The 23447-nt window shown below is 43.7% G+C and overlaps 1 long non-coding RNA gene across 8 annotated transcripts in view; it reads left to right on the top strand.

Moving 5' to 3' along the window:
* LOC109029097 (uncharacterized) overlaps window positions 1-23447 on the top strand; it is a 163673-nt gene that overhangs the window by 9429 nt on the left and 130797 nt on the right. For 6 of the 8 annotated variants that reach the window (XR_010129399.1, XR_010129400.1, XR_010129395.1 and 3 more), the window contains exon 2: window positions 990-1043. This is a non-coding gene — a long non-coding RNA (uncharacterized lncRNA). Of the gene's footprint in view, window positions 1-989; window positions 1044-7288; window positions 8940-23447 lie in introns of those variants that run through there. The other 2 variants (XR_002008106.4, XR_010129396.1) reach the window with 2 other exon arrangements.

The following is a 23447-nucleotide window of genomic DNA, read 5'->3' as shown; positions in this document are numbered from 1 at the left end:
TTTTTTTGAGACAGAGTTCCGCTCTTGGTGCCCAGGCTGGAGTGCAGTGGCACAACCTCAGCCCACTGCAACTTCTGCCTCCCAGGTTCAAGAGATTCTCCTGCCTGAGCCTCTCAAGTAGCTGGGATTACAGGTGCCCGCCACCATGCCCAACTAATTTTTTGTAGTTTTAGTAGAGACGGGGTTTCACCATGTTGGCCAGGCTGGTCTCAAACTCCTGACCTCAGGTGATCCACCTGCTTCGGCCTCCCAAAATGCAGGGATTACAGGCATAAGCCACCTTGCCTGGCCAAGGTTGGCTTTATAGACAAAAAAGGGTTGAGCAAAGCAGAAACAGAAAACACAAAGTGGATTGGTGCTTTAAAGTTACTTTCCGTTTAAAGGTTAAAGCAGAGTGGACCTTCTTACCATTCCAGCGAAAACTGACCTGCTTGGGGATTTGACTATTATATCTCGCTCCTGATTTCTTTCTCTCTTTTTTTTCTCTCCTTTTTTTGAGACAGGGTCTTGCCCTGTCACCCAGGCTCGGGTGATCACAGCTCATTGCAATCCCTGCCTGAACCGGTCTTCTCACCTCAGCCTCTGGAGTAGCTGGGACCAGAAGCACACGTCACTATGCCACTAATATTTTGTATTTTTTGTAGAGGGATGGTGGTGGTGTTGGGGGGCGGGGGCTCGCCATGTTGCCCAGGTTGGTCTTGAACTCCTGATCTCAAGCTCAGCACCTGCCTTGGTGTCCCAAAGTGCTGAGATTACAGGTGTGAGCCACCATGCTCCGCCCCCTCCTGATTTCTTGGAAGGTCAGATAAGCAATTTATTTTCAGCTTGGTGGTGTGGAACTCCAGCATGAGTGACTATTTTGGTTTGTCTGTTGGGCCTAGTGTAGGAACTCAGTTCAAACCAATGACTTACTATACATTTTATTTAATACCATTTAATCCTTATTTAAATCCTATGAGTTTGCTATAATAATTTTCTCCTTTTTACAGTGAGGAAACTGAGGCACTGGAAGATGAAGGCTACAGAGGTAGAAAGTGATGGAGGTATGTGCAGAATACTACGGGATTACAGAGAGGGAAGGGCTGGAGTGGTCAAAGAAAGACCTATTTTTAGCTGGGCCACCAAAGAGTGATGATGAACTTAGAAAAAGAATGGGGGAAATGTTTTCCAGCACTTAGGGAACAGAGAAACATTAATACAAAGGCTCAGAGCATGTGGCAATTTGGGAAAAGTGGCAATGTGGGAAAGAGTATATGGTGGAGGGGCTGGGGCTTAGGGGACTGGAGTGGCAGGGGGCAGGAAATGTCTTCACCTTTCATTATAATGCATGACTGGGGAGAATTAAACATCACAGTCTTTGAGGAACTGACAGGAACCTTACCGATCTTCTTGATCCTTTCGTTATACAGATAAGGAAACTGAGGCCAGACAGCTCCAGTGATTTAACTAAATTCCTGTGGCCGAGAACGTCACCTTTATCTGTTGCTGTAAATTAAGGAATCTGTGGGCTTAGTGATTAGGTGTCCCTCAGAGGTTTTCAGGGCCTCGGATCTTGCCATCACTTTCCTTAGAGTTATCTGTTCCTGGGCTGGCCTAAGCTTCCTGTCCTTTAAGGAACCTGCCTGCCAACATTGGCCCCAACCCAACAGGAGATCAGTGACCTCCGTGTTCCTGACTTTTTTCTTGCCCTACTGACCACCTGCTGACCTATCCCGGTTAATAGCTTTACTGATCTGTCTAGCTTTGAGGCAAACACTAGCCCCAGTGTGAGGAACAAAGGGTCCTAGTGACCCACACCCCCTGGCCCTTTGGCATTCAGTCCTCAGGCTACCCAGAAGGACAAATTATTCAGCCTGTTTGGGGTGGGATGGAACAGTTTCTATTTCTTTTCTTTGGATATTTTTTTTTTTTTGAGACCCGTCTCACTCTGTCACCCAGGCTGGAGTGCAGTGGTGTGACCTTGGCTCACTGCAACCTGCGCCTCCCAAGTTCAAGCAATTCTCATGCCTCAGTTGCCCGATTAGCTGGGACTACAGGTGTGGGCCATCACGCCTGGCTAATTTTTGTATTTTTAATAGGGATAGGGTTTCACCATGTTGACCAGGCTGGTCTCAAATTCCTGACCTTGTGATCCGCCTTGGACTTCCAAAGTGCTGGGATTACAGGTGTGAGCCACTGCGCCAGGCCTTTTCTTTAGTCTTTCCGTGTTTTCTAAACACAAAGCAACAGAAAAACTTCTGCTTCAAATGCATGACTGAGGTCTGGCATTCCAGTTGCTGCTATTTTGGGAAAAAAGCTGCCTGTAGCTTATGAAATTTCTTATTCTCCTACCTGTGATTAACCCATATGATTAGCAAAGTTTTATTATCAGAATTTATCAATAAAATGAAGTTAGTGATCTAGTAAATAAGAAGAGAACCAGCACAAAATAGCATGCAGAATCCCATTTTTTTCTATGCATTTGTAAGTACTGGAAACATCTGGTGGCCGGGTGCAGTGGCTCATGCCTGTAATCCCAGCACTTTGGGAGGCTGAGGCGGGAGGACCACTTGAGGTCAGGAGTTCGAGACCAGGCTGGCCAACAGAGTGAAACCCCGTCTCTACTAAAAATACAAAAATTAGCTGGGCGTGGTGGCGGGTGCCTATAATCCTAGCTACTCGGGAGGCTGAAGCAGGAGAATCACTTGAATCTGGGAGGCGGAGGTTGCAGTGAGCCTAGATCGAGCCATTATACTCCAGCATGGGGACAGAGTGAGACTCCGTCTCAAAAAAAAAAAAAAAAAAGAAAAAAAGAAAAAAAGAAGAAAACATCTGTAGCTGAAAATATTAAAAGTAGTTATATCTGGGTTAAGAGTGTGTTGATGATCGCTGTTCTTTTTGCTATTCCACCTTTTCTAAATTTTCTACTATGTGCATATATTGAACTCAGAAAAGCAAACGATAAAATTTTCTTTAAAGTTACTAATATTAGGCAAAGCAAATAGCTCAAATGTACGTTTGTGATAGTCCTCTTAGCCTATGACATGTTGAGTAATGTATTCTAGTTTGGTTTTCCTTGTTAGCCAAAGATTTCATTATTTTGCAGCTTAGGTTGTTTATTTCTAGTTCCTTAAGGTGGGGAGGAGGTGAGGAGGTGAGGAGGGTGAAGAAGCAAATTCCACTTCAGTAAAACAGGGCGTGCAGCCTTTTCCCCTGAGTCCCTTTGTCTCAAGGCCCCTGTGTTCCGGGTCTTTTGTTGTTCTCTGCATGGACTTTGATTCGAGATTTAAAGAAAAACAAGTGCTGGCCCTCCTTGCGCCCTCTGGTGTCCCAGTGAGGTATAACCGAACAAACCGCACAAAGATCACAGCCATTTTCACGCAGCGCTCCCCCGACACAGTGATGCCTGGAGACGGGAATGTCTGGAATCTTAGAGGAAGGAATCACACACCGACAAGCATGGCAGGCTTAGTCTTTGAAACTTAATCAGAGCCTGTAAGTATGGATACTGTTTTTTAAAAAATTAAAAGCAGTATCTGGGCTGCAAGTATTTAAAAAACCTAATAGGAAATAAGTCAACTCTCAAAGCATTTGGCACAGCTTTCTGGGTTCTAAAACTAAGAAAATCTTACTACATATGTTGTTTTATAAATACAGCATAAACCAGTACTTTGTTATTTGTTTTAAACATTTCTTTTAGAGACAGGGTCTTGCTGTGTCACCCAGGCGGGAGAGCAGTGGTGCAATCTTAGCTCACTGCAGCCTTGAATTCCTGGCCTCCGGTGATCCTCCATGCTTCCGCCTCCCAAAGGACTGGGTTTACAGGTGTGAGTCACTGTGCCTGGCCTAGAACTTTGGATTAATTGCAAATAAATTAGGTGAAAGAGAGGTCTGCATACCTAGGCTTTAGCTTGACTGAGGATAATGATTTCTGCAACTTTAGGCTTTACCATGTAGACCAAAAATAAAATTCTAATCTCCCCAATCAGTTGAATGGATGCCTCCTTGTCCAAGGGCGTTCCAAAGTTACCTGAAACACTAGTTCATGTCATGATGGGAACAGGTGGGCAGACAAGCCTCATTATACTCTCCTCCCTTTGGGAGAGAGTCCCTTTGGGATTCAGGCACATCTGACCAGCATTAACATAAGTCTGACAAAGAAGGCTTTTTGTAGCAGTAAGATACCAACATGACAGACAGCAGGCCCTGAAGTAAATTGAAGTAGTGTATCCCAAAATATATATATATATTTTTGACACATTTTGAAATGGCCCTGCAAAGGTGTCTCTTGTGGGGAAAATCTACTTTCAGTAGAGAATCCCCTTCCCTTTCCAGATATTTTTCCTTAACCAGGAGAGAATTAACTAAGAGTCTTGCACCTTAAAAAGGTAAAAAATAAAATTTTTGGCCAGGCATGGTGGCTCACGCTTATAATCCCAGCACTTTGGGAGGCCAAGGCAGGTGAATCACTGAAGGTCAGGAGTTCGAGACCAGCCAGGCCAACATGGTGAAACCCCATCTCTGGCTAATACAAAAATTAGCCAGGCGTGGGGTGGGGGTGTGGGCGCCTGTAATCCTAGCTACTTGGGAGGCTGAGGCAGGAGAATTGCTTGAACCTGGGAGGTGGAGGTTGCAGTGAGCCGAGATCACACCATTGCACTCCAGCCTGAGCAACAAGAGCGAAACTTCGTCTCAAAAAAAAAAAATAATAAAATAAAATAAAAAAATAAAATAAATAAATAAAAATTAAAAGTTTTACAATCTGACCTGGTGCTGTGGCCCACTCCTGTAATCCCAGCACTTTGGGAGGCCGAGGCAGGTGGGTTGCTTGAGCCCAGGAGTTCGAGATAAGTCCGGGCAACATGGTGGAACCCTGTCTCTACTAAAAATACAAAAATTACCAGGATGTAGTGGCGCGCACCTGTAATCCCAGCTACTCCAGAGGCTGAGAGGTGCGAGGATGGCTTGAGCCTGGGAGGTTGAGGCTGCAGTTAGCTGAGATTGCACCACTGCACTCCAGCCTGGGTGATGGAGTGAGACCCAGAAATAATTACAATCTGTTCTTTCTGAAGCCTGCTACCTGGAGGCTTTATCTGCATAACAAGAACCTTGGTTTTCGCAACCCCTTATCTTAATTCAGGCACTCCCTTCTATAAATTTCAGGTCTTTAGATAAACTCTTTCAACTAACTCCCAATCAGAAAATCTTTGAATTCACCCATGATGTAGAAGCGCCCCATCCACCCTCACTGAACTAATGTACATCCTACATGTATTTTTTGATGTCTTCTGTCTCTCTAAAATGTGTAATAAAAAGCTGTAGTCCGACCACTTTGAGCACATGTTCTCAGGATTTCCTGGGGCTGTGTCACTGGCCATGGTCACTCATATTTGGCTCAGAATAAGTCTCTTCAAATATTTTACAGAGTTTGACTCTTTTCTTCATTGACAATCAATATGTGAGAGTTGATACTGAAGGTCCCTTTTGTCTATAATATACTTCATTCTATCGCATTTTTCACCAAACTGTTTTGTTTGGTTTTTATAGAGATGAGATCTCACTTTGTTGCCCAGCCTGGTCTCTTGGGCTTAGGAGATCCTCCCTCCTCAGCCTTCTAAAGTTCTGGGATTACATGTGCGAGCCCCCACCCTCAAACTGTGCCTTTTTTTTTTTTTTTTTTTTTTTTTTTGAGCCCGAGTCTCACTCTGTCACCCAGGCTGGAGTATAGTGCCACGATCTCGGCTCACTGCAACCTCCACCTCCCGGGTTCAAGCATTTCTCCCTGCTTCAGCCTCCCGAGTAGCTGGGATTACAGGCGTCCGCCACCATGCCTGGCTGATTTTTTTTTTCTTTTTTTTTGTATTTTTAGTAGAGACAGAATTTCGCCATGTTGGCCATACTGGTTTTAAACTCCAGACCTCAGGTGATCTGCCTGCCTCAGCCTTCCAAAGTGCTGGGATTGCAGGTGTGAGCCACCGCACCTGGCTAAACTGTGCTTTTTAAAATTGTATTTCCACTAAAAAAATGTAGATGTAAAATATTTTTGGTTTAAATACTTGATTGATAAGATCTCAGGCGTGGTGGCCCATGCCTGTAATCCCAGCACTTTGGGAGGCTGAGACGGGTAGATCACCTGAGGTCAGGAGTTCGAGAGCAGCCTGGCCAACATGGTGAAACCCCATCTCTACTAAAAATACAAAATTAGCCTGGCATGGTGGCATGCGCCTGTAATCCCAGCTCGGGAGGCTGAGGCAGGAGAATTGCTTGAACCTGGGAGGTAGAGGTTGCAGTGAGCCGAGATCACACCATTGCACTCCAGTCTGAGCAACAAGAGTGAAACTCCATCTCAAAAAAAAAAAAAACAACAAACAAACAAAAAACCTCAGGCATTACAGTTTTATTTGAATAGGCAATTCATGCACACAGAACAAAGTTCAAAAAGTACCAGATACCAGAAGGTATAAGGTATAGAGAGGAAAGTCTTTCTCCCATTTTTTCTTTTCTTTTCTTTTTCTTTTTCTTTTTTTTTTGAGACAAGCTTCTTTCTGTCACCCAGGCTAGAGTGCAATGGCGTGATCCCAGCTTGTTGCAACCTCTGCCTCTCGGCTTCAAGCAGTTCTTCTGCCTCAGCCTCCAGAGTAGCTGGGATTATAGGCATGCCACCATGCCCGGGTAAGTTTTGTATTTTTTAGTACAGACAGGGTTTCACTAGGTTGGCCAGACTGGTGTCGAACTCCTGGCCTCAAGTGATCTGCCTGCCTTGGCCTCCCAAAGTGCTGGGATTATAGGCATGAGCCACCATGCCCAACTTCTCTCCCATTTCTAACTCACAACAATTCTCTTGAGTGATGTTGGGGTTGGTCTGGTAGCTCAACAAGGCCATCATAGGCTTTGAGTACTCTCTTCTTGTTCTGGGTCTTTCTTCTCTGCTACCTTTAGCAAAAGGACATTTCTTTTCATGATTGTCACTTCATGTCTGCAAAGTAGCTGCTGCAGCCATCATGGCCAGTTTCAAGGCTGGAACATGAGGGAAGAGGCAGCTCCAGCACACTGTCCTTTTGAATGTGCCTTTTTACTGGGAGAAAGCCTTTCCAGGGAAATCCTGACAGCTGTTTTCCTGTTTCATTAACCACTATTGGGCCACACAGAGGCTGGGAAACTGACTGCCAGGCAAAAGGGTATGAATAATGATTCTAATATTAGTTTTTTTTTTTTTAATTCTAGTTTTCTGGTGTAAGAGCTGAAATTTGTTAGTATAACACCATTTTTCCTCAATTCAACAATGATGTTTTCATCATTTCTATTTCAGGAGATACATCCAGAAAACTGCATTACAATTTCAAATCAAAGCTGGACAAGTTTTTTTTTTTTTTTTACACAGACATCACCATGTTAGAAAAGTTGGACAAGTTTTGAAACCATTCTGAACCTATCATTCCTGTCTTTCAAATCCGTCCAAGGCATCTTATTATTGATTTGTTTCTATATTTTCCTCATTATTAAAGAGGTTGAGTATCTTTTCTCTAGAGCTAATTTGGGTTCTGATTTTCTTCACTTTCACGATGGAGTCATTTTAGAATTGAAGGGCATCATAGTAACTGAGGCAGTGTTGACATCATCAATATTTTAGGATTACAGGTAACCATATTTCCCAGTTTGCTTGGGACAAGGCCAGTTTGTACCTCTTGTCCTAGCTTTTTTTTTTTTTTTTTTTTTTGAGACAGAGTCTCGCTCTGTCACCCAGGTTGGAGTGCAGTGGCGTGATCTCAGCTCACTGCAATCTCCACCTCCCGGGTTCAAGTGATTCTCCTGCCTCAGCCTCCCGAGTAGCTGGTATTACAGGCACGCACCACCACGCCTGGCAAATTTTTGTATTTTTAGTAGACACGGGGTTTTGCCATGTTGGCCAGTCTGGTATCAAACTCCTGACCTCAAGTGATCCCCTGGCTCGGCCTCCCACAGTGATGGGATTACAGGCGTGAGCCACTGTGCCTGGCCCTAGTATATTTTTTAATAGCATTGCATTCAATCTCAAAAGTGTGTGAGTTTTGATGAAAAATTATATGGTGGTCATTTATTATCTGAAATACACATCAAAATACCACTATTGCCATTTTGCTCTGGTATCTTCATCAGTGGGTGCAGGATTGTCATGAAGCGGGCGGCGGGGGGGGAGGTTGTTCTGCTTCCTTCTCTGTTGTATCCCCAGAGCCCAGAACAGTGCCCAGCACCCAGTAAGTGCTTAATGAATATGAATACATCTGCACATAAATTCGTTTCTTGGGGCTTGGCACATTGCCACTTGAACAAATGGATTCTATTAACAAGGAGTATGGAGCAATGATTTTGGGGTACACAACTCATGGCGCCTGCCAAAACATGCGCTTTAGATTTTGATAGATATCGTCAAGTTGTTCTCCACAGGGGTTGAGCCAGTTTACACTCCCACCAGCAATATGTGAGAGCATCTGTTTCTCTAACCTTCACCCACATGGTGTTATCAAAATTTTTATCTGTGCCAATCTGGTGGTTTAAATTTGCATTTTCTTTATTATGGAAAGATAGAGCATACTTTCGTATGTTTAAAAGCCATTTGAAATTTCTGAGAACTGTCTGTTCATATCCTCTGCCCATTTTTTTTTTTCAGTGAATTACTGGTCTTTTTCTTATCAATCTATAGGAATACAAATAGTTGTTCCAAGCTTTTCATGCCTTTTGAGTTTGTTTCTGGTGTTGTTACTAAGCAGAATTTAAAACATGTATTTATATTTAGCTTCTTTCCTTTTATTGCATCTATATTTTGCATCATGCTTAGAAAGGCTTTCCCAGATTGTAAAATAATTCTCCCATATTTTCTTGTCTTACTTTCAAGTTTTCATTTTTTTCACATGTAAGTCTTGATCTATCTGAAATTTATTTTGGTGTAAGATTTGAGATATGAATAAAATCTAATATTGTTTATTGAATAGCTCATCTTTTCCCCACGGGTGGAAACTCTAAAGTGTTCCTGATATTCAGAGACTATTTCCTATGAAACTTTTAACACTCTAGTAAATTCTAAGGAAAGAAACTCAAGGACAAAGCAGTCAGGATGGAATTTTATTTTATTTTTTTGTTGTTGTTGAGACAGAGTTTAGCTCTTTTTGCCCAGGCTGGAGTGCAATGGCATGATCTCGGCTCACTACAACCTCTGTCTCCCGGGTTCAAGCGATTCTCCTGCCTCAGCCTCCCAAGTAGCTGGGATTACAGGCGCCTGGCACCACCCCTGGCTAATTTTTTTTTTTTTGGTATTTTTACTAGAGATGGGGTTTCACCATGTTGGCCAGGATGGTCTCGATCTCTTGACCTCGTGATCCACCTGCCTCGGCCTCCCAAAGTGCTGGGATTATAGGCATGAGCCACCGCGCCCGGCCGGATGGAATTTTAATTTGTAGTTTCATGTCTTGCATTTTCTCAATTTATAATAATGCTATCTTTTATTAAGCATTTATGTGTTAAGCATAATACCACAGAAGACTGTATAAAAATACAGAGAGTTTATAGAATAATGGTAAAATGAACACCTGTGTACCTGTTATCCAGATGAACATGTAAAACTTTGCCAGTGACTTGAAAATCCTCTGCGTGCTCTACTTTAATCATCATCTTCTTCTTCCTCCTCAAGAGATAACCACTATCCTGATTTTTTGATAATTATTTCTTGCTTTGCTTTATAGTTTACCACCTATATGTATCCTTAAATATTAGATTGTTTATTTTTTGTATTTGATGAGAACAAAAAATATCTTTGTTGTTGTTATTTTGAGACAGTCTTGATCTGTTGCTCAGGCTGGAGTGTAGTGGCACAGTCACATCTCACTGCAGCCTTGACCTCCCAGGCTTCAGCAGTCCTCCCACCTCAGCTCCTCAATTAGCTGGGACTACAGGCATGCACCATCGTGCCCGGCTAATTTTTGTATTTTCTTTTTTGGTAGAGACAGGGTTTCGCCATGTTGCCCAGGCTAGTCTTGAACTCCTGGACTCAAGTGATCTGCCTGCCTCAGCCTCCCAAAGTGCTAGGATTACAGGTGTGAGCCATGGCTCCTGGCCTTATATTGCTTATTTTTGACAACTGAGTGGCAAGCCCAACCATTGCAGCAGGCTCTCAAAAGATAAGCTCTGGGTCACGTTCAGTGGCAGCGTTCCTGAGAGAATGCAAGAGCTCCTTTTGGGAAGTCTGCGGTCAGGGTCAAGTGTGAGTTCTGGGAAACACAGGATATATCACAGCTGGGACATCTGGCAGGGCTGCAGTTTGGGTCAGGTAATGGATATCTGCAGAAACATAGTCAAGAAGTGGGAGACTCTCTATCTGCAGCTCCCAAGCTCGCCGTGGTTTCTTACCTACTTTCAAGAAGAAATCAAAGCAAACCCTTTCTATGGGGTAAGGTGAATTTCCTCAGTTCGTGAAGACAGCAGGTCATGGTGGGTGTGTTAGTCTTCTATTGCCACATAATAAATTATCACCAATGCAGCAGCTTAAAACAACATACATTTATTGTCTCATAGTTTCTACAGGTGAGGAGCCTGGCACATTTTAGCTGGTTCCTCTCCTCAAGGTCTCATTAGGCTGAAATCAAGACATTGGTTGGCTGCCTCCTCCTCTGGAGGCTCCCATAGGGAAAGATTCATTTCCAAAGTAGCTCAAGTTGTTAGCAGAGTTCATTTCCTTGCAGGTGCAGCACTGGAGGCTCCTCCTCTCCTCTCCTCCCCTCCCCTTCCCTCCCCTCCCCTCTCTCCCTCCCTCCCTCCCTCCCTCTCTCTCTCTCTCTTTCTTTCTTTCTTTCTTTCTTTTTTAACAGAGTTTCTCTCTGTTGCCCAGGCTGGAGTGCAATGGCACAGTCTGGGCTCACAGCAACCTCCACTCCTGGGTTCAAGCGATTCTCCTGCCTTAGCCTCCCAAGTACTTGGGATTACAGGCATCTGCCAACATGCCTGGCTAATTTTTGTATTTTCAGTAGAGACGGGGTTTCACCATGTTGGCCAGGCTGGTCTTGAACTCCTGACCTCAAGTGATCTGCCCGCTTGGCCTCCCAAAGTGTTGGGATTACAGGCGTGAGCCACTGTGCCTGGCCTTCACTTTCTTTCTGGCTGTCAGTGGGGACTGCTGCCAGCTCCTGGAGGCTGCTCTCAGGTGGCCTCCTCCACTCAGCAGTGGAGACTCTTCCTTATGATGAGTCTCCCTTATGTTGAGTCTCCCTTGTGCTTAGAATCTCTCTGGCTTTCTCTTCTGCTACCAGCCAGAGAAAATGCTCTTAAAATGCCTTTAAAGGGCTCATGTGATTAAGTCAGGTTTACCAGGATAATCCTTTGTCTTAAAGTCAACTGATTAGTTGCCTTAATTACATCTGCAAAACTTTGTGTCATGCAAGGTGACATAAACCTACTCATAACTAGGGGGTGGAGATTATGGAGGTCATTTTAGAATTCTGCTTGTCATGGTGAGGAGAGCAGGAACTCCATTGGTACATAGTCAACATGTGCCAAGCACAGACAAAATCTAGGTCAGATTCACCAGGCCTCAAAAAGATGGTCCAATGGCAAAGGGTATCTTTGAGATGGCTCCTGTGATGTCTGCATCTTGTGTCACATTGCTCCCATCTGGATTGACTGTCCTCTGCATCTGACACATAGGTGTCATTCAAGGACTTCTTTTTATCATCCTCCTGAGGACCCTTTTTATTTCTCTCGTGTTGGATTGCTTCTTTCTTGCATCCCATTTCTTCCTCTTTACTCTTAATTCACACTCTTTCTTGCTTTCCTCTTATTCTGGTGGAGTCAGTCTTCTTGAAATTTCTTGAGAATGGGTACACGGAAGTTAACTTTTTCAGACCTTTTATGTCTAAAAAACTTTTTTTTTTCTTTTTCTTTTTTTTTTGAGACGGAGTCTCACTCTGCCACCTGGCTGGAATGCAGTGGTGCGATCTTGGCTCACTGCAACCTCCGCCTCCTGGGTTCAAGTGATTCTCCTGCCTCAGCCTCCCAAGTAGTTGGGATTACAGTCACCCACCACCACGCCTGGCTAATTTTTTTTGTATTTTTACTAGAGACTGGGTTTCACCATGTTGGCCAGGCTGGTTTTGAACTCCTGACCTCAGGCAATCTGCCCACCTTGGCCCCTCCCAAAGTGCTGGGATTACAGGTATGGGCCACTGTGCCCAGCCAAAAAAACCTTTATATTTTTATTTTTAGAGATAGGGTCTTGCTCTGTCACCCAGGATGGGATGCAGTGATGTGATCATAGTTTATGGTAACCTTGAGCTCCTAGGCTCAAGGGATCCTCCTGCCGCGGCCTCCCAAGCAGCTAGGATGACAGGTGTGAGCCACCATGCCTGGATTCAATTTTATATTTATACTTGATTGATAGCTTAGCTGAGAATATAATTCTAGTTGGAAGTTATTAGCCCTCAAAATTTTGAAGGCATCATTTCACTTTCATTGTGCTGGATTGTCTGTTGTCCAGCTATACCTCTCCATTATCCCTTCGAGAGTCCGCTCTGCATTAAAGAAGAGAAACCTGTAGTTACATGTGACAGAATCCCCTCCTTCATTTGATTCCAAGTTGGAGTTTGCCAATGAGAGGCACTTGTGTGAGAAGGAAAGCAGAAAAGAAAAACCATTATTCAATAGAGGCAGTTGAAGGCAGACACATGGGCTGAAGGCAAGATCTTGAGAGTTTCCTGTTTTGGTGCTGTCAGCAGCTGGGATTGAAGGCAGTGTCTTGCCTTAGATTGCTGAGATTTTTCCATGGCTTGCAGGTGAAGTTATGTGAATCACTGACTTCTACTGGCTGCTCTCCTGACCATCACATCCTCAACACTTAGTTTTATTTTTGTTTTTTTTTTTTTTTGAGATAGAGTCTCACTCTGTTGCCCAGGCTGGAGTGCAGTGGTGCGATCTCGGCTCTCTGCAACCTCCGCCTCTCGGGTTCAAGTGATTCTTCCACCTCAGCCCCCTCAGTAGCTGGGATTATAGGCGCATGCCACCACGCCTGGCTAATTTTTGTATTTTTAGTAGAGACGCGGTTTCACCATGTTGGCCAGGCTGGTCTCGAACTTCTGACCTCGTGATCTGCCCGCCTCGGCCTCCCAAAGTGCTGGGATTACAGGTGTGAGCCACCGCGCCTGGCATTATATTTTTATTTTTTATTTTTATTTTTTAATTCTTCATGGTTACAAAATGCCTGCTGCAACTGCAAACATCACATCCGTGCATGATGTCTAAAGTAGGAAAAAGAGAGTACAGACGCTCTTCTTCATGCATTCGTCTTATTTTATGAGGAACCATAAATTGTTTCAAAGTTAGACCAGAGTGATTGGGCAAATTTATATACCTACCTGATGCCTACCCCTAAATCACAGCAAAAGGAAAGGGAAGCCATCAGGATTAATTAGCTGGGGCTGGGGGAAGAGCATATTTCTGCCTATGCCTGCACAAGTTGAAGCTCTTTGAGCAAGAAATAATGGGAAATGGCTGTCAAGAAGGCAACCAACTCTGTCTGCCATGTTCCTCATGTAAGGATACCGCATGTAACATGGCAGACTGTTGATCAGTGGACAACCAGTAGGAAAAATAAGATTTTAAAAAGTGTTCTAAATGCCTCACAATTATGTAATGTCATTTAATCCATCAGTAGGAGAGATGACGAAGATGACATTTTATGAGAATGAAATATCTGACAAGAATTAGCAAAAGTTGCTGAGTTTGGCCTTAGGAATAAAGTGAAGACAAAAGAATAAGAATTTGATTAAATTCACAGTTAGAACCAGATATATTACATTAATATTAATAGCAAAGGAAGCAAAGAAAGAAAATATATCCAAAGGGTAAAACGTATATTTGAAGTGTTTTGGTATTTCTACTCATGAAAGAAGTGCTTCTCAGTTGGGGGAAAAGTCAGCAGACCTCTCTATGTAGCTGACGAGTTTAGCTAGTCCTGCTACTTTTGATGAGTTATTAGAAGACGCAACCACTTAGAAACAGCTGTGTGCATTTAAAACAAATCATTAATAATGAAATTGATTGTAGCTTGTGAAAAACAGAACAAACAGATCTCTGTACTTCTGCTTGAAATATTAGTTCCTGAGTTTTGAAGAGATTGTGCCAGTCAGGTTATTAGTCCCATGTAACAAAACTTTGGCTAGTTAAAGCAGAAATAGGCCAGGTGCAGTGACTCATGCCTGTAATCCCAGCACTTTGAGAGGCTGAGGTGGGCAGATCAGGAGGTCAGGAGATCAAGGCCATCCTGGCTAACACGGTGAAATCCCATCTCTACTAAAAATACAAAAGATTAGCCAGGCGTGGTGGTGCGTGCCTGTAGTCCCAGCTACTCGGGAGGCTGAGGCAGGAGAATTGCTTGAACCCAGGAGGCGGAGCTTGCAGTGAGCCGAGATCGCGCAACTGGACTCCAGCCTGGGTGACAGAGTGAGACTCCACATCAAAAAAAAAAAAAAAAAAAAAAAAAGAGAAATACAATTTATTGAGGTCTAACTTAAAGCTCACAGAAACTCTGGGAGGGCCAGAATTAGGCTTGGCAGCTTGACAGTCAGAAACAAATGACTTGGTGGATACAGCAAAGATTTCATTAGTGTCTGTCACTGAAGACCCTGTTAGAACACCCTCCCCTCCACTGCTGTCTGCTGTGAAGACCTTCATGGGAATGGCACCTCCACTGGAGCTCTCCCTGGAAGCATGGGTTCTGTGCACTGCCTGTTTTCTCATACTGTTCTTCTGCAAATTGAATCTTCATATGGGTGTATCTGGGTAGTAAGGCTTGTGCCACAAGTCAGCATGCCAGCTGCAAGAAGGGCTGAGAAGTCCAGTTTCTGATTTCCACCTTTGAGGGTGAGACTTATAATGTGGAGAATTCTCCAGACATGGGAATTCTGAGCAAAAGATGCTGATATGATTTGGCTCTATGTCCTCACCCAAATCTCATCTTGAATTGTAATTCCCAGTGTTGGGGGAGGGACCTGTTGGGAGCTGATTGGATCAGGGGGCAGTTTCCCCCCTTGCTATTCTCATCATAGTGGGTGAGTTCTCACAAGATTTGATGGTTTAAAAGTGTGTAGCACTTCCCCCTTTTCTCTCTCTCTCTCCTCTGCCATAGTAAGATGTGCTTCCTTCCCCTTCACCTGCCGTGATTGTAAGTTTCCTGAGCTCTAGTCATGCTTCCATACAGCCTGTGGAACTATATGAGTCAATTAAACTTCTTTCTTCATAAATTACCCAGTCTCAGTTCTTTTTTTTTTTTTTTTTTGAGATAGAGTCTCACTCTGTCGCCCAGGCTGGAGTGCAGTGATGAGATCTTGGCACACTACAACCTCTACCTCCAGGGCTCACGCGATCATCTTGCCTCAGCCTCCTGAGTAATTGGGACTACAGGCATGCACCACCATGCCCTGCTAATTTTTGTATTTTTTGTAGAGATGGGGTTGAGCTATGTTGCCCAGGCTGGTCTTGAACTCCTGGGCTCAAGCGATCCTCCCACCTTGTCCTCCCAAAGTGCATGTGGGTAGTGGGTGATCAGGTAGTTCTTTATAGCAATGTGAGAACAGAACAGACTAATACAGCATCTGTGAATAGAACACATGTCAAATTGAGTAACAGACAGGCTTAAGAGCATGGAGTCAGGTATACCTTAGTTCAAGTCCAGCCCCATAGCTTCCCACCTGAGTCATTCTGGGTAACTTCTCTACCTTTGTAAGCCTGTTTCATCATTTGTAAAATATGTATGATAATAGTGGCTACATCACAGAGGTGCTGTTAAGATTAAATGAGATAGGCCAGGCACGGTGGCTCACATCTGTAATCTCAGCACTTTGGGAGATCAAGGCAGGTGGATCCGTTGAGTCCAGGAGTTTAAGACCAGTCTGAGCAACATGGTGTGACCGTGTATCTACAAAAAATAAAAAAATTAGCTGGGTGTGGTGGCATGCACCTGTAGTCCTAGTTACTTGGGAGGCTGAGGCAGGAGGATCACTTGAGGCCATGAGTTCGAAGCTTCAGTGAGGAATGGTTGTGCCACCACACTCTAGCCTGGGTGATAGAGACCCCATGTAAAAAAAAAAAAAATTAAATGAGATAAAGCATAAAGCACTTAACCTGGTGCTTGGCGTTTGGTGAATAAGTCACTGATTACAAACTTATATTACTATTATTATTGATATTCTTGTTGGTATTGTTGCTGGTGTTTATGTAGGACAATCAAAGCTGATGATATAAAATGTAACCATTATAGTACATTAGGTAGTTTTTGTCCCAGGAATTACAGTTTGGGAATTAAATTCAGAGCTCCCTTTTCTGGTTTAAAAAAGCCAAGAAGGATTAGTACTAATATTCTGATAATTTATAAATGCCTCTCTCATACTCACCATCTTCCTACATCTCCCTCTTGCTTTATCTGTTTTCCATTACAATCACAGAATGCCAGTTTTAGGTCAACATATGTTCTTGGCTGCATGCAGTGTCTCATGCCTGTAATCCTAGCACTTTGGGATGCCGAAACAGGAGGATCTCTTGAGCTCAGGAGTTCGAGTCTGCAGTGAGCTATGATTGCACCGCTGCACTCCAGCCTGGGCAACAGAGTGAGACCCTGTCTCTAAGAAAAAAAGAAAAAGAAATCACAATGTAGTCACTTTTATCACCATCTATTGGTATAAGGGAGTCACTAAAACCAAACCAAATTTGAGGGTAGGTGAATTAGACTCCACTTCTTGAGAGGAGAGTGACAAGGTCACATTGCCGAAGAATGTATGGGATAGAAGATATTGTTGAGGCTTCTTTGGAAAATGCAATCTCCCATAACCTGATGGGGTGAGGGTGATTGAGCCTATTTCAGCCTGGCATTGAAAGCTTGGTATGTTATTACATGAGAAAGGCAGGTTATAGAACAGCACATATGGTATGATTCCATTTTTGCTTACAAATATGCAAGGTCATATGTGTATGTGTGTGCATGCTTGTGTGTGTGCACGTGGGTAGTGGGTGTGATGTGTCAAGGACAAAAAATGGGTGTGTTAGTCCATTTTCACACTGCTATAAAGAACTACCTGAGCCTGGGTAATTTAAAAAGGAAAGAGGTTTAGTTGACTCACAGTTCTGCATGGCTAGGGAGGCCTCAGGAAACTTACATTCATGGTGGAAGGCAAAGGGGAAGTAAGGCACGTCTTACATAGCAGCAGGAGAGAGAGAGAGCAAGTGGGAAACTGCCAAACACTTTTAAAACCATCAGATCTCGTGAGAACTCACTCACTATCATGAGAACAGCATGGGGGAAACCAATCCCATGATCCAATCACCTCCCACCAGGTCCCTCCCCTGACATGTGGGGATTACAATTTGACATGGGATTTGGGTGGGAACACAGAGCCAAACCATATCAGCGTGCTAGAAATATAACTTAATTATTTTCTAAAACTCAATTTATGATTTCCTTTCTTTCCTTTCTCTCTCTCTCTTTCTTTTTTTTTTTTTTTTTTGAGACAAAGTCTCGCTCTGTCACCCAGGCTGGAGTGCAGTGGCATGATCTCGGCTCACTGCAAACTCTGCCTCCTGGTTCAAGCAATTCTCCTGCATCAGCCTCCTGAGTAGCTGGGATTACAGGTGTGCACCACCACGCTTGGCTAATTTTTATATTTTTAGTAGAGACAGGGTTTCATTGTGTTGGCCAGACTGGTGTCGAACTCTTGACTTCAAGTGATCCACCCGCCTTGGCCTCCCAAAGTGCTGGGATTACAGGTGTGAGCCACTGCACCCGGCCTCAATTTGTGATTTCTTTCCCCATATTTCTACCTCCAGAGTCCATCTCCTGCCCATTCATTCTGATACAGAAAATGACACTTAGTTGCTTCCAGATAATCACAATTGACTTAAGTAGTTTCTTAGTCACTGAAAGTCCTAACACTTTAGAATAGTTTCTTCTCTGGGGTGGGGAAGTGGGGGGAGCTGGTGAGGGGTAAGGCAATACATAGTCTTAGAAACCAAAGCAGTTAATTTTTTTTTTTTTTTTGAGACGGAGTTTCGCTGTTGTCACCCAGGCTGGAGTGCAATGGTGTAATCTTGGCTCACTGCAACCTCTGCCTCCCAGGTTCAAGCGACTCTCCTGCCTCAATCTCCTGAGTAGCTGGAATTACAGGCACAAACCACCATGCCTGGCTAATTTTTGTATTTTTAGTAGAGACAAGGTTTCAGCATGTTGGCCAGTCTGGTCTCAAACTCCTGACCTCAGGTGATCTGCCTGCCTCGGCCTCCCAAAGTGCTGGGATTACAGGCGTAAGCCACTGTACGTGGCCTAGTTAACATTTTATATATCAGCTTGCTACATATGCCTAGGAATGCTACAAATGTACATTCTGGATTATAAGAAAATATGGGACTGTCCCCCATTTCTTTTTGTCTGTATTTCTAACTTTTATACTATAAGGACATATATTATTTATATATATGTATATATTATGTTATATACTATTTATATGCTGTTTACTTATAGGATTAATTCTTCAATCCACATAATCAGGATTGATCAATATTTTTTAATATCAAATAATCCCAGGATATAAATCTAATTACTATAATACAATAGCATTCAATTAATCATTAGTGTATTATTGCCAATGGGAAATTTAAGAAGCATATTTAAAAGAGTAGAGTTATAACTTGGTTGAACCTCTGATTAATTTTATCAGAAGAGATGAAGTCATTGGAGGAGGAGTAAATGCTGTTTAGGGCCAGCTCCTAGTTTAGGTTAGCTTAGATTGGTAGGTTTTAACTCACTTAGTGGGTCATTCCTAGGACAGAAGAATCCTAGGCTCTTGGCCTGGAGCTGTTGGTTTGCTCTAGGGTAAAAATTTGGATCCTAGTCAGATTACAAATTTAGTTAAGTCTCATATAGTCCCTGAGGGAGGGGAGATGGGGGTGCTGTTTTTCTTGGCAGTTTCTGCAGTTGCTTCAGCCTGGAGCGTGCTGTTGCTGCCAGGAAGACACGCCTGTCTAGTGTAATCTACGAGAGAGAATGCTTGGCATTCCTGGACAATGAAGCACAGAGAGAAAATGAAGATTCCCTGAGAGGTGCCAATCTCCTTGAAAATAAATCAGATTTCAGCCTGGGCAATGTGATTAAACCCCGTCTCTACAAAAACTACAAATATTAGCTGGGCTTGGTGGCATGTGCCTGGAGTCCCAGCTACTTGGGAGGCTGACGTATGAGGATCACTTGAGCCTGGGAGGCAGAGGCTGCAGTCAGCCAAGAGTGCACCACTGCACTTCAGCCTGGGTGACAGAGCCAGACTCTGGCTCAAAAAAAAAAAAAAAAAAAAAGAACAAGAAAAATAAATCAGAAAATCAGATTATTAGGAGAGCCCTGGGAGAGGAGGATGTGCAATTGTGTGTGTGTGTGTGTGTGTGTGTGTGTGTGTGTGTGGTTTTAAAACAAATTGAAAAACTTGATGGGAAATCATAGGAAAGCTTATATAAAGGGAGGATCAGAGGAAGCTTACAAGCTGCTGAAATCTGTATAATATCAGGATTTAAGCCACGGAGATAATCTAGGAATGAACTTTTTAGATAGAAAAAAAGGTGATGTGTTTTTCTTGAATAGACCTGTTGATTTGTTGATTCAGGTTTTTTTTTTGTTTTCTGTTTTTTTTTTCTAGAAACTCAAGACCTGCTCGTGTAAACAAAACCTTAATAACATTTTGATTTCTAAAGGTTTATGTTCATTGTTTCTAAAGTTTTAATAATGAGGAAGGTGAAAAAAATTTATTATTATAAATATCAATTGCAAGAAATCATATTAAAACAATGTCCTTAAAGTTTAAGATTTTTCCCACTTCAAATTCCTGGAAATGTAAAAACACAATCTTTCAGTTTTTCTTGTTGAAATAATAAAGTGTTCTGAATAAATCTACTGATTTTACATAGAGTTCTATGGCTTTGATACTATAAAATGAAATGGTTTGAGATTGAAATAATTCAATTATTTTAAATATTCCTGCAGTTCTTAAGTGTGTAGCCTTATTGGGAACCTAAAGTGGAATAAGACAATTGCCTAGTGTCTGTATTTATAGTGTAGGTCCCTGTTGGAAAATTTCATTGAGGTTTCTTTTTCTTTCCTTCTATTTTTTTCTTTCCTTTTTTTTTTTTTTTTTTTTTTGAGACAGGGTCTCAATCTGTTGCCCAGGCTGGAGTATCCACCTGAAGCCTCCACCTCCCTGGCCCAAGTGATTCTCCTACGTCAGCCTCTCGGGTAGCTGGGATTATAGGCACTTACCACCATGCCTGGCTAATTTTTTAATTTTTCTGTAGAGATGTGTTTCACCATGTTGCTCAGGCTGGTCTTGAACTCCTGGCTCAAGAAATCCACCCACCTCGGCCTCCAAAAATGCTGGGATTACAGGTGTGAGCCACCGCGCCTAGCCCCAACTCACAGTTTTTAATTGCTGTGAATACTCCATGGTGTGCATCATTAGGAGGAGAGCTTTTTAAGGAGGCAAGAGAATTTGACAAATGTGGTAGAGATGGTCAATAAGAAGGGTTACACATTGGGAGATTTAGTAGTATGGAGGCCAGTGGCAATGTTTGGTGGAGCAGGTTCTTGGGGTCGTGGGGGTAGAAGCCAGACTGCACCGAGCAGAGGCCTGTTTGGGAGGAGAGCAAGTAAGACATTGACTGCACTCAGCCTGCGAGGGAAGCTGGACCATGCAGGGAAGGAGCAAGGGGATGCAGAATCAAGGAAGAGCTTGGAATTTTTAAGCTTTTGTTATCCGAATAATCCATGTTCAATGTAGAAAAATTAGGAAATTCAGATGAGCAGAAAGAAAATAACAAAATGGAAAGTGTATTCATTTCTTAGGGCTACCGTAACAAATTACCACAAACTGGTGCCTTGAAAACAACACAAATGTTTTTGTTTCTGTTCACATTGTTCTGGAGGCTATCTGAAATCAGAGTGTCAATATGGCTGTGCTCCCTCTGAAGGCCCTACGGGAATACCCTTCCTTGCCTCTTCCTAGTTTCTGGTGGTTGCTGGCAATTGTTGGTGTTCCTTGGCTTGTAGTCACATCCCTCCAATCTCTGCCTCCATCATCACAGGGTGTTCTTCCTGTGTGTCTCCTCTGGGTCTCTGTTTTCTCTTATAAGGACACCAGTCATTAGATGAGGACTCATCCTAATCTGATAGGATCTCATCTTTTTTTTTTTTTTTTTGAGATGGAGTCTGTCACTCAGGCTGGAGTGCAGTGGCATGATCTCGGCTCACTGCAACCTCCGCCTCCTGGGTTCAAGTGATTCTCCTGCCTCAGCCTCCCAAGTAGCTGGGATTACAGGCATATGCTGCAACGCCTGGCTAATTTTCGTAATTTTAGTAGAGATGGGGGTTTCACCATGTTGGCCAGGCTGGTCTCAAACTCCTGACCTCTGGTGATCCGCCCACCCTGGCATCCCAAAGTGCTGGGATTACAGGTGTGAGCCACTGCGCCCCACCAAGACCTCATCTTAATTTAACTAATTATATCAGCAAAGACCCTCTTTCCAAATATGGTCACATTCTGAGGTTCCAGGTAGACATGAATTATTGGGGAACACTATTTGACCTAGCATTTCTTTTTGCTTTCTTTCTTTCTTTTTTTTTTTTTTTTTGACACAGGTCTCGCTCTGTCACCCAGGCTGAGGAATGCAGTGGTGCCATCTTGGCTCACCATAATCTCACCTTTGAGGCTCAAGCTATCCTCTCACTTCAGTCTCCTGAGTAGCTGGGACCACTAGTGCGTACCACCATGCCAGGCTCATTTTTTTTTACATTTTTGGTAGAGACAGGGCTTTGTCATGTTGCCCAGGCTGGTCTTGAACTCATGGGCTTAAGCAATCTGCCCACCTTGGCCTCCTAAAGTGCTGGGATTATAGGCATAAGCCACTGCGCCTGGCTAGTATATTCTTTTCCCCTCTCCCCTCCTCCCTTTCTCTCTCTCTCCCTCTCTGTCTCTCAAAGGATGAGGGGAAGCATGAGTGTGTTTATAGATTAAATGAAAGAGTTAGGAGAAAAGAAGAGGTTGGAGATAAATCTTAGATACTTGGTAGGTCAGAGTCTCAGCAGAGAATGGAGAGGTGGGTTGGAGAGCACTGGGGAAGGGGATGGGCCTGGGGCCTGCCTGGGTCACACAGCCTTGCCTGGTCACTGACTCCCACCCAGCCTGATGCGGAATTACTCTCCTCAAGAGCACCCTGCCTAGGTACAGCCTTTCACGGGTCAGCCTTAGCAAAGGCTGTGATGGGAGGGAAGAGGAACATGCCCCAAATGGGATCAAATGCAGGGCTCTGGGAGAGAGCTGACTGGAAGGATGCTTGCATCCTACCCTCCACCTCCTCTCTGGGGTTTCAGGAAAACATAATGATCATAATGATGTTTTTATGTTTCCTGTGATGTTGGTCATCTTCCCCTCCGCAACCCCCGCCTCCCTTCAAGTTTTGCCTGCATCTTATAAACTGGAAAAACCCAAGAAACTCCTAAGTTCTATATAGTTCAGTAGTAGGTAGTGGCCTCTGCCAGTCGGAGCATCCCAGAAACATGGCCAGTTTAAAACCAACACTTGGCCGGGCGTGTGGCTCACGCCTGTAATCCCAGCACTTTGGGAGGCTGAGGTGGGAGGATCACAAGGTCAAGAGATAGAGACCATCCTGGCCAACATGGTGAAACCCTGTCTCTACTAAAACTACAAAAATTAGCTGGGCGTGGTGGCGTGTGCCTGTAGTTCCAGCTACTCAGGAGGCTGAGGCAGGAGAATTGCTAGAACCTGGGAGGTGGAGGTTGCAGTGAGCCGAGGTCATGCCACTGCACTCCAGCCTGGGCAACAGAGCGAGACTCTGTCTCAAAAACAAAAAACAAACAAACAAAAAACCCAACACTGGAAATGGAAATGGACTTATCATTACGGCCCTAGTTCAGCACACACAAGATGTATAGGGAAACGAGTATGATAGGCCTGATGACCCTGGGCAGGTAGTCAAGGGTAAAGTTTCTTCGGTGATGAGAGGCCTGGTACTTCTAGTCTCTAATATGCATTCTTGAGCAGGGATGTGATGTACCCTACAGAGAACACACTGGCCACTGTAGCTGACAACACAGGGAGACCAAGGCCAGGGCAGATGTGCGCAGGACCTTGAAGGCGAGAGAGTTAAAAAAAAAAATCCCTATCTAAGTGGGAGGAGCATCTCCCACTCAGTGCAGTGAGCTGCAGGCATTCATCAGGTGTTCAGTGAGTTCTGATTAGGGACTGTGCTGGCCTTGGAGCTATAATGAGGAACACGTTGTTCCTGCTCACACAGAAACTACAATATGTTGGGGTGTGTATTAGTTCAGTTTCTTTTGGCTTTAGGAAGCAGAAATGACCTTGCAAGCTTGTTGGAGGAATATTAGAGGTTCTTAGAGAATTCGCAGA

The sequence above is a fragment of the Gorilla gorilla genome, chromosome 10 (genome assembly GCF_029281585.2).
Source record: "Gorilla gorilla gorilla isolate KB3781 chromosome 10, NHGRI_mGorGor1-v2.1_pri, whole genome shotgun sequence".
NCBI lineage: Eukaryota > Metazoa > Chordata > Mammalia > Primates > Hominidae > Gorilla > Gorilla gorilla.
The sequence above is the reverse complement of the archived record's forward strand: the minus strand, read 5'-3'. Positions and strand labels throughout refer to the sequence as shown.